At 38.7% G+C, this 12,373-nt stretch overlaps 1 protein-coding gene across 1 annotated transcript in view; it reads left to right on the plus strand.

Annotated features, from left to right (window-relative positions):
- MAP1B (microtubule associated protein 1B) overlaps nt 1–12,373 on the plus strand; it is a 112,832-nt gene that overhangs the window by 8,695 nt on the left and 91,764 nt on the right. The window lies entirely within an intron of this gene.

A 12,373-nucleotide genomic window follows, 5' to 3' on the forward strand; every position in this document is an offset into this window, starting at 1 on the left:
TGAGTTAACTAGCCATAAGACAATGACATTCCATGTTGTTCTTTGGCTGTTACTTGAATGTTGGGTAATATACAATTCATAATTTCTTTTTCTTATGTGCATTCGTAATCTTTCTGCTAGTCTCTTAGCATTGTATCAAGGAGAAGCTGGGCTCAGTATTTCTTTAACTGAGATCAAATTCTTGTCTTGTATATCACTCTGGGAGACATCCCACAGCATCCCACAGACTGAGAATCTAACCCAGTCAGTATATTCATGACTCATTCATTAGTGGTTCTGCTAGCAGGCTCTCTGTGGCTGTCGGTTTGAATCGAATGCCCTAGGATGATGGCAGAATAAGGGCTGTGTAGCTTTCAGTTATCCCGATGGATAGTTGCTGGAAGTGAGTGAAAAATGCTAAACTCTACTGTCAAATTCAGTCTGAACTTGACCAGTGAAAGTTGCTATGAAGCTATGTAGTGCTCTCTGTGTGGGGATCTATTGGATTTTACTAGAAATCGGAATAGGAAAATTTTTATGAGCTCATGATGTCATACCGTAGCAGGTAATTTACTAAAAGTTACTAAAGGTAATCCTTTTAGGACACTGAAATCTTGGCTTCCTTTTATCACATTGTGAATATAAAAGAAAGTAGTCTTTTTCTGGCAAGATACCTCTTTTTAGGAAAATTCTGGTAAGAGGACAAATGCTTGTCTAATTTCATTTTTTAGAAGTTATTGTTCAAAATTCCTTAAAAGGCAGTTTTTTAGATTTTTTTTCTTTTACTTGTTAAAACAAACATGGGATTCCCAGAATGGTCATTGAGGTCTACATTCTGCTTCATTTAAGTACAACAATGCCTTGCACATGATTTTGAGGAAAACCCTTGTTATTGTAAATGAATGATCCCAAGACTTCTTTTGGGCATGTAGCAGAATTGATTTTTGGAGGAAAACTAGTTTTAAAGGTGGTTCATTATTCTGGCCTGGGAAGGCTCTGTTCTTCCTTGTCACCTGATTATATGTCATGAAAAAGAACTTGTCGCCAAGGCAGTCATGGTAGCTTAGACATAGAACTTGTAGGACTTTTTCTCATATTATGATTAACTAATAATATATAGCATTTATATAATACTATGAAGTTTACAAATCAGCTGAATTGAATCAAGTCAAATTGAATTTATTTTATATGTATATGTGTATGTATATATATTTATATATGTAGATATTTATCTATCATCTCATTGGATCCTCATAATTACCTATGAGAAACACTATTATTATCCCCATTTTGCAGATGAATAAACAGGCTAAAACAGGTTAAGTGACTTGCCTAGGGTCACACAGCTAAGTGTCTGAGGTAAGAGTTGAACTCAGGTCTTCCTGATTCCTACTTCAGAATGCTATTCACTCTGTCACCTAGAGGGCATTTAGTCCAGTCTCCCCATTTTACAGATGAGGAAACTGAAGCCCAGAGAAGTTAAAATTTCTTGCTCAGGGTTACACAAGTAGTAAATGACAGAACTGGAATTCAAACCCAGAGATTCTGGCTTCAAATCCAGCTGACCTTTCTACTGGATCACACACCATTTTTGGTAGAGTCTCAATACCAGACTCAATAGAAGGAAGGCATTAACTATTTTTCTGCTCTCACTAGGAAGAATTTTTGGGAGAAATGTAGTTCTTTCTTGATCTTTAACATATTCCTTACCCATTCAGTGACTCTCCACTCACCATGATTCTGCAAAACTTAAGGCAGACACTAGAGTTCATCCACAGGGGCACGTAAACATAGCAGACCCTAGAATGGATCCCTAACACACAGAAGCCATCTTGAAAAGATGAGTGGGCAGCACCAATCTAATCCTTTCCAATTCCCCCAATCTTATCTCTTCCTCAACTCTCTAGTCATCTATCACTTACGTTCCTTTTTTTCTAACCTTCTTATTCCATCTGTCTAATTCTCTCAAAGCCTCTCATGTTGAATTCTTTCTCACTTTTTTCCTCACAGCTCATAATCCCTCACCCACCCAGATTTTGTCCCCATGATTATTCAAGGGAGGAATAATGGTTGACAGTATGCCATCATACGCCCATGCCAATAGCTACTGCCTTTCCTAATATCTTTGTTCTTATGAACTCCTCGGCAGTAGCCTTGAAGTTATCATTGAATAAGATTACCCAGATGGCTAATTCCAAATCATTCCTGTACAGAAGCTTCAAAATAAAGAAATACCTTGTCTGTGTCATGATTTCAAGCCAGCCAGGGAGAAGATTATCTTTTTTTCCTACTTGACTTGTCCTTGTTTTGTAATTCCTATTTAAGATTGGTTTATAGAATTTTGTTATCACCATGAAGTCATGGTTTTAGAGTGATCATGCTGAATGTGAAAATCCTCTGCACAAGATGGAGACAGCCTAAACCACAAAGACATGTTGTCCATTCTTTAAATGTTTCAGCCCTAAACTGAATAATTAGAGCAGTTTTGTCTTTGGAACTTATTGGCCTCATGGCTTTTCTAAGATTACCATTCATTTCCTAAGCACCTGTTTAGTAGACCTTGAACCTACCTATTAATTCACGACAAAGATGTCATCAGATAGGAGACCAGTTGGTAATCCCATGGTTACTCTTAGCCTGGCCTTAGTCCAGGCCAGTTACCAGGATGTGAACATTTGGATACATACTCATGCTTCATATCATTCACTCAGGCCAAAAATAAGGTCCAGGAATTGAAGGTTTTAATAATGGAGTGATAGCCTGAATTTTCCTTAGATTTATACAATTATATAATAAAATATCTATTTGTATGTGAAAACAATGCAGTGCTGTGGAAAGGGCACTCAGTTAGCTTTGGAGTCAGACAACCTGAGTTCAAATTCTAGCTCTGTCGTTTAATACCGGTAGCATTTACTACCTTGGACAAGTCTCTTCTGACCCCTCCTCCCACCCCTGTTTCTGTTCCCACATCTGTAAAAAGAAGATGTTGGAGATGAACTCCAAGGTCCCTTCCAACTTTTATTGTGGGTAACCAACTTTGATTCATTGTATTAATATCTACACAGAAGTTACAGACTGCCATATTTTTTTTTTTTTTAGTTAAATTGCTTTCTTTCCCCCAACTCACTTTAACTCCTTCCTCTGCTGAGCTGTGGAGCTAATCACATCCAAGGACAACAAGAGGAAACATTTCAGAGTATACGAATTACAATGGGAATTTGGTCCAAGGGACACACGTAATGAACACAAAACTGAGGGAAAGTACTCCAAATATTATTGTCCTAAAGAAGTGAAAAGGATTTAAAATTACCCTCCAGTTCTATGTCCCTCTAATTCTTTTCTCCTGCCTCTCCTTTTAAAGCTATGTGACAGTGATTTGTGGTACAACCAAATATGGAAACCATTGTTTCTTTGTTTTACTCAGTGAGAATAGATGGGACTTGACAGGTTTGATGATTAACTTCGACTACCAAAAATGCTAACCTTGGGTGTTTGTAACTTTAATATAAGCTTTATTTTTAAAAATCACACTGAAGACTATTTTTAGAGGAATGTTTGTGTTTTATATGACCAAAGACTGCCAATGGTTTTAGAGGACCCTGGGAATTGTAGAGCACTAAGTCACGTTAGCATTAATATGACTGGACTGAAGTGGGATAGGAAAGGTCAGGAAAGAGTTTATTTTATTGACACAGCAGATTCTGGGAAGCAGATCACAGCTCATTAGTGCAGTTGATTGCTGGCACAGGACTTCAAATGCAGCGATAGCTCCACACAAGGTGATTCTTTAACTTTTTCTTCAAACAGTTTCAACAGTCCCCTACCTGCCTCGATAAACAAATAACTAGGGACTTTGAAACTGAGATTTCTTTTTTGCCATGAAATAAATCAAAAAACTTGTATTTAAATATTTTGCCACTGGTTTGAACAACTTTGCTGACCACATTAACACAATCTCTGATATGATGAATTTTTCAATTTGTTAATTTTGCTTTAAAAGCCCAATCTTTTGTCTTAGAAGAAAAGCTCAGTTAAGTGAGATTTCTCCTGAAATTTCTTATCTCTAGCCTCTAGTTTTTTTGATAATGAATGGAAATCAAGCCTTTTGAAATTAAGTCATGCAGATCCTTCATGTCCATAGACATTAATGAGGCTAGATTTTGTGCCTAATATTTTTCCATAGCAAGATAAAATCCTCTTGGAAAATGTCTAAGGTTATATTTGAAAGCATCTTCTTTCTCTGTCTAGACATGCACTTTTAGTCTGTCATGCTGTAGAATTATAGCTTAATTGTATGTGACTAGAATGCATCGGTCTCCCTCCCTATGATGAGAATAATGACTGTGTAGCCAGGCTCTTAGCCTTTAAATAATAAGGCACAAAAATCTACATTCCCGTAGCATTAAAGAGTCTGACTTAACCCTGAAAGCGCCGGGGACTTCAGAGTGGAGGCTGATACTTTATCCCTAAGGTACTCCCGAGTGTTTTGATGTTAAAACACACACACACACACACACACACACACACACACACACACACACACACACACACACACACGGGTGCCTTCTATTTCATCATGCAATGACTTGGGGGATGGGGAAAGGGCAGGGTATCTGGGTATTAAGAAAGATGACAAAGGCAGCCCTTGATTTTTGTTGAGGTACCCAGGGCTGCATTTAATATCCATTCAGGCAAACTCAGCCTATTTAGGGAGCAGACCCCCTATTTTAATGCAAATTATTGCCATTCTCCCATTCCTTTCCTCCCCAAAGCTTTCCCAATCCAGATCTTGTGAATGGTTTCCCATTCAAATGTTAGCAGATAGGAACAGCCACTGTGTTGGGATTATACCATGGGTATCTCAGGCCCCTTTCCCCCCGCCCCTCCCCTTTCTTTTGAAACATCGAAAGGGACTAAATCCTTCTGATGATAAGACTCGGAGTTATGTATTGTACTCGATACAATACATAATTCTTGGGAGATTTCAATAGAACTGCAGTTCCAGGCCCAACTTTGAAATTCTTGGGTCTTTTGTGGCCACATCCTCATGTTACATTAATGTGCCCCAGTGAGTCGGTTTGGTTTTGTTTGGTTTTGTTTTTAAAACTTGTGTGGTGTTAGTTTAAAAAAAAAAAAGTGGCAACATGGAGCCATGGTTTTTAGGCGTGCCTTGTGGCTCATGGGAAGCGAATGATGGCTCAGACCAGTAAATGAACCTCCTGAGAAGTATCTATTCATCTTCTTTTGAGGATTAAGAAGGAATGGTTTACCCGGGGGATAGTAATGGCTCTCAAGGGATTTCTAGAGTGCACTGTGGAGCCACTCCAAATGGATTGAGGCAGTTAGGAGGGTAGGGGAAATTGCCTGTTTGAGTTCAGTAGCGTTCTGAGAGAAGACTGTAGTTCTTCCATTAACCCCCACCACATCTATTCCAAAGCTCTGCTAGCTTCTCAGCAATCATGATGCATCCCTGAGCTCAGAAAGTGTCTGAAGTCAGGTTGATGTTCAAGCTACCCTTTAGAGTTCCTACAAAAATCAACAAAAAGAGTCCCTAAATTGTCCTTACATTCCATTCTCCAACCCAACTCCTGTCTATACCTGTACTTGGCTCCTCTGTTTAAGGAGTTTTCCTGGAGAATCATGGGGGTTGGGCTCCCGAAATATCTTTAGTCAATGGAAGAAGATGAAGAAGGATGGAAGTACACAGCAGACACATTATCCAGTCAACAGGTTTTTTTTTTTTCAGTGTTTTATTGATTGATTTTTTTTTTTTAACATCAATGACATTTTTCTATGACCCCAGTCCCACTCCAGTAGTACCCTCCTTTATAGCAGTTACTTACAGTTAAGCAAAATAAGTCAAGACAATGCCCATATCTACTCCCAGAAGCCACCCCCCACTCCTGTGTCAAGAAGTCACAGCTGGTCACCGTGTTGCTCAGAGATCTGAAGCCTTTTCAGGGTTGTTTTATTTTACATTGTTGTGAAGACAAGCTGAGGGATACAAAGAAATATAGACGTGGCCCCTGCCCTCAGGGAGATTTACAGTTTTAGTTGGGAAGATGAAACATATACATAAAACTTTAAAAAAAATCTTGATATTGTATGAGAGGAGTGAGACAGAGACAGACAGAGAGGGGGAGATGGAGAAGCAGAGAGGGACAGAGCAGGATGTTTTTGTGGTCTATCTATAAATCCCTGAGGACAGAGGACAGACTTGATCCTCGTCCCTCTAGCTCTGTACCTCCTGATTCCTTTGTAATGACAAAAGCCTTCCCAGAGGTTGCCTCCAGGTGCCAGCCATAAATAGGAAACCAGGACTAATTAAAGAGTTACCAGGGCAACAATCGAATATCGCCTGCGATTCATACTCGGGGGATTCTCTCTTATTTACTCTGACCTAGCCTGAGGACAAAGTTATTTCATTTTAAGTTATCTTCATAAACGGAAATGCTTCAGAGATGAGGGGTGAGGAAGAATGACTCAGGAGTTCCACAAAGTCCCACAAGAACTAGAGACAAAGTATTTTAGAATTAACATGGTTACAAAAAATTTAAATAAAAAATGAATGTGATTTCCATAAATGATCCCAAGTTTGATTAAACACTGCTTTGCAGTAATGACCGAAAAGATGATTGTGTGGCTTGTGCAACTAGGGATGAAATCCTAAAAATAATTTTTTAATGAGTTTATGTAGTAGTAATTCTCATTTTTTAAACTTTCTGAGGACTACTACCTGCTCAAGGCCAGAGGAAAAGCAGGGTTTGATTGGGTGTGATTCTTCTTAGTAATTACTGAAAGTGGCTCTGCTACCTACTATTTGCTTTTGAGACCTTGAACAAATCACTTAATCTCTTTGGTCCTCAGTTATCTCATCTGTAAAATGGGAGGTTTGGAGTAGAGAACTATATGGTCCTTCCGTCCTTAAATCTTAACGAACTCGTTGTCAAGATTCAGCTTTAAGCTTCCTCTTAAAAACTGCCTGGTAGCTCTTTAAAGGTACAAAAATAAAATGGTATCCCAAGTCACTCTTTGAGGACAACGTTGGGTAACTTGTCTTTGTTTCTGGTCAGGCTCTTTCTCCCGAATTAATCTAGGTTCATCAGCCCAGGTTGCGCACGAGCTACTGCTGAGCACATTGCACCAAATTCTTGGAGCCCCTTCTCCCTCTCATGTAGATCATTTGATTAAGAGAATGCCAATTTACCTACTAATGAAATAACAAATGTGTGTAGCACCTTTCTCCAGAGAGCTCATAGCATTTGACAGATGTGGCCTCATTAATCCCTGATATATCAGTCAGTGAAAATAGCACATACAAAGAAATTAACCTGAATCTACACCCTACAAAACAGAATAAGTCTCTAATTAAGTCAGATTCCTGGTATCTGACATGGAAAAGAGTCAGCCATTTTTGAGCAGGTGTCCTCTGCCATTTTAAAGATCCCCTTATAGAAGTTTATTTTGACTCTTGTAGGATTTGAACTGACAGGGTGTGAATCTACTTTATGAAAATCAGCTGCCCGTAACTTAACATGATGGATGTTCAAAGGTACCACAAGCACCCTGCTAGGATGTCCTAGCAATCACCAAATTTAAATAAGATTTGCTTTCATGACCTAACAGCAATTGGTGCTTATAAAACTCACTTGGGGAAGGCAGAGAGATCCTTTTTTTTAGGGGCCAATAAAAAAGGTTAAATTATCTTTTTTTACAATTTTTGTCTCAAGTATCTTTTGTGGAATATGATAACTCTATTAAATCAAGACATTTGGTTAACCAGAAGTCTGAGGTACCTTCAGCTTCTGAATAAGCAGAATTTTACTATAAACAGATTTGGCATTTTTGCAATTAAGGACATGAGGCAGTGTGGTAAAGTGGAAAGAGCACTGGAATACAAGTGTCAAGACTTGAGCTCAGGCCCCCAGTTCTGCCACTGTCTAGCTGTACCAGCTTTTAGCAAGTCACTCTTCCTGCCTGGACCTCAAATTCCTTATCTATTAGATAAGGCATTGGATGAGGTCTTATTTAAGTTCTCTTCCAAATTTAAAGACCTGTGCCTTGCCTGACGCTGAGATAGTTATCATTCTTTCCAAAGTCACCAATATCTAGTGGTCGCTAAATCCATTGGCCTTTTCTCAGTCCTTATTTGACTTGATTCTCTGTAGCTTGTGACGCTATCAGCCTCTTCTTCTCCTCATTCTCTTTTCTTTCTTGGCTCCTTAGACACTGCTGTTTCTTAATTTTCTTCCTATTTGTCTCATAGTTCCTTCTTAACTTCTTTTGCTGAGTTATCTTTCTGCCAGCATGTTCTGAAGTATGTGTGTCCTCTCAATTCTCTGTCCTTGTACGCTTTCTTGGAAGGTACAAACTTCCATTGGTTTGATCATCATATCTATAAAAATTGATATAATTTAGCTCCAATCTTTTTTTCCTGAACTCCAGACCCACATTACCAAATTACCTGCTAGACATTTCCGCTCAGTTGTTTTTCAGTCAAGTCCAACTCTTTGTGTCCCCATTTGGGGTTTTCTTGGCAAAGTTACTGGAGCATTTTGCCATTTCCTTCTCCAGTTCATTTTACAGATAAGGAAACTGAGGCAAACAGTGTTAAATCACTTGCCCAGGGTCACATAGCTAGTGTCTGAGGTCAGATGAGTCTCCCTGACTCAAGGTCACTCTCTCCACTGAGCCACCTAGTTGCCCCATTTCTACCCACTGGCATCTCAAAATCAACTTGACCCAGACAAGACTCATCTGTCCCTCTTCCAAATTTCCATCTGTTGAGGGCACCACCATCCTTCAGGTCACCCAGATACACACCTCAGAGTCATCCTTGATTCTTACTTCTCTCTCACTCTTCCTTTATTTAATTAATTGTCAAGTCTTATCCATTCTTTGGACTTATAGCAAATCTCCCTTCAGTATGTCTCTAATATTTGTCTACTCTCCAGTGATATAACCACTACCCTAGTTCAGGACTATTGTCAAGTCTCCTGATTCTCAGATTCTAATCTTGCACAAAGCTGTGAAATTGATTTTTTTATAATAAAGATCTGGCCCTATCATTCTCTTCCTCAAAAGTCTCTAGTGCCTCCCTAAGACAGAGTACAGACTCCTCAGCCTGGATCTAAAGCTCTTCACAATCTGGTCCCACCTCCCTCCTTAGCCTTATTCTATATTACTTCCCTTCATGGATCCATATACTTTTCATTCCAGTCCACTCATCTCTTGGTTCCTTGTAGCCATCTTCTACCTCCATGCTTTTGTATGGTCTGTTCTCTATATCTGGAAAGCATTCCTTACTTACTTCTGTCTCTTAAAATCCTTATATTCAAAGTACATCTTAAGTCTTAACCTCTTACATTAGGCTTTTGCAAATCTCTGGTTGTTACTGATCTTTCCCCTTGAAATTACTTTATATTACTTAGGATATATTTTGTATTTACTTATTTGTATATGGGCTGTGTTCCTCTTCCTCCTCCTAGTAGACTGTTTACTTTTTGAGGGTAATGATTGTTTTATCTTAATATTCTTAGTGTATAACATAGTGCTTTGCACAGTAGGAGTTTAACAGATTTTGTTGAATTAAATTGAATTGAAATTGAATTGTATTCATCAGAGCAGCCGATCTGCAAATGATAAATCAGCATTTATATATTGAATTCTACAATGGCAAGGTAGGTAGTTGGGACATCCACAGAAGCTAATGAAACCTCTTTTGCCAACAAGAGCTCATGATTTCTTCAGGGAAGCCATACGTACAAATACAAAAAGATAACTGAAAAGATGAGGCATTGTATGATAAATACCAAATGAATGAGATGGATACTTGGTGCTATAGAAACTCAGAGGAGGGTGTATCTAGGTCTGTTGGCATACTATCTGCTTTCATTCAAGCTGTTTAAAAGAAAAGAAGAGATCTAAGCAAAAATGCAACAAATGCTGATCAGTGGAATTCTCTTCATGACTGAGTACTTTTGAATCTGAAGAAGGTTAAGTTGGCAAACTGGTGTTGGGTCTACATTTCGAGTTAAGCCCTTTCATTAGATGTCAGAAAGAATCCATATGTTCAGGATTCACACCCTCTGAAATGAACCCCGCTGAGAGCAACACTCCTGGGTTGAATAAACAGATTGCTACTCAAGATTTTCCCACTTTCTGAATTCTAGATAACAGGGATTTCAGCAAGCCTTTGTAGACCTCAGGGAGTAATTGTGAAAACCTGAAGTTCTAGCCTGTTCCCCTATAGTCAAGAGGACAGATGTTGTGAGAGGTCAAGAGACTTGCCTAAAAATCACATAGACCGTAATAGTGGAGCGAGGACTTTAACTGAGGGCCTAATTCCAAAGTCCATGGACATGCCACTATACCAAAGCTTCCTTCCCAGCCTTCTTGCTCTGGATTTTATCAAGTCTTAATCATTTTTCGAACTCATAGCAAATCTCCCTTTAGCACATCTCTCGTATTATCTCCTTCTCTCCGATGATGTAGCCACTACCCTAGTTCAGTGACTCGTCGCCCCAGGGCTGGACTCTTGCCATAATCTCCCAATTCCCAGACTCCAGTCTTTCACAAAGCTGTCTCAAAGAAGCCATATTTCAGTCATCTTTGCATAAGGGTGAGATCTGGTTGAATTAGATCCCAAAACTTCCTTATACTGACAGCCTTCCTTGTGAGGATGCTTGAATGTCATCTTAATGTACAAGTGCTGGTTCAGGGAGGCTTGTAGGAGTAGGCATGTTAATGGAAAAGTTGCATTAAAATGACCTCTTGAGGCCTCACTTTCTTCCCCAGTAAACAAAGGGTGCTGGAACAGATGATGTTTGAATTAGATTTTGAATTCCCCCTGGGATTCACTTTCTTCATCTGTAAAATGAAGAATTGGACCAGATAAACTCCTTCAAATTCCATGACCTCTTATATACAATGGCAAACATATGGATTAAAAAAGAAAGAAAACCAAGGTTAAATTATGGATGGTTTGTTGATATAATGCTGAATATTTGAAAACATCTGAATTTTTTACTGAAACTTTTAAAATGAACACAGTGAAATTTTTCCCCGAGTCTCCATGTCAGGTGTTGACTCAGGTTTTTAACTTTTGTCCTTCTGAAGGGACTGAAGATTGAAACTGGTGAGATTTGGCCATTACCAGTAGGCTGAATTTTTCCATAGTGCAGATATTTGAGAATGGGTTACATTTAAATCAGAACTGTTTGCAATGCATATCTTGCCACATGAACAATTAATTAACACTGCATAATTTAACAAGTTAGTACATGTAAATACAAAGGCACTTGGGAAGCAGTGCTTAAATCAAATCAGTCCTGACAACCCACAACTTGTACAGAGACAGTAATTATCAGAGAAAGCCATAGTAATACTATTCAGAAAAAAAGTGATATTTCAAAAAATGAGTCTTTTGATGTTTCCTTGTTGGCTGCCAGAACCATTCAGGTAACTATAACTTTATCCTCTCTCTAATTTGTTTTTTTTTTTTTTTGTTGTTGTTGTTGTTGTTGTTGAATTGATTCAGTCATGTCCAACTCATCTTGACCCCATGGTCCAAGAGGTTTTGTTGGCAAAGATGCCAGTCTCTAATTTGTCACACACTTGCTGTCCCGGAGACCTAGAGTAGAAGAGGACACATAGTTACATATGGATATTAGCATATCAATATACAATAAACTCTACAAGTTGGGAAATTGAGTATTCCAGTCAATACTAACTCTGGTTAGTAGAGTATTATCTTGCCCAGGGATGAGGGGTCATTTTTCAAAGTTAGAGTACTCTGAAGTACACAAAACTAAAACTATAATGGGTGCAGTTTAATGTTTGACAGATCAGGAGGCAGGTTCAGATCTCACAGAACTTCAGGATGACATTATGAGTAACATTTAGGTGTAGAGTTGCTGGTTAGTAGGATTCACCTTACTAGACACTGTGATAAAGAGTGAGAGGAGAAGGGAATAAGTATTTGTGTAATTCTTACTCTGTGCGTGCAATATGCTAAGCACTTTTTACAAATATAATTTCATTTGATCCGCACAACAACCCTTTGGGGTAGATGTTTTTACTAGCTCTGTCTTATAGTTGAGGAAATTGAAGCAGAGAGAGGCTAAGTGTCTTGCCCAGGGCCACACAGCTAGTAAGTGTCCAAGGAAAGATTTGAACTCAGGTCCTCCTGACTCTAGACCTGGCACTCTGTGCACAATGGCAGCACCAGCTACCTTGAAAGAATTTGAGTCCCTATAGAATATGGAACTTAAAACTATACATAATGCAACAAAATAATGGATATTGTATTAAAGTCAAAACTAAGAGGGATAGACAGAAAAGAAGACAGCTAAAAAAAGTAGAAAAGGAAAAGAGGGAAAATCTGGGTTTTTGT

The sequence above is a fragment of the Notamacropus eugenii genome, chromosome 4 (genome assembly GCF_028372415.1).
Source record: "Notamacropus eugenii isolate mMacEug1 chromosome 4, mMacEug1.pri_v2, whole genome shotgun sequence".
Lineage (NCBI taxonomy): Eukaryota > Metazoa > Chordata > Mammalia > Diprotodontia > Macropodidae > Notamacropus > Notamacropus eugenii.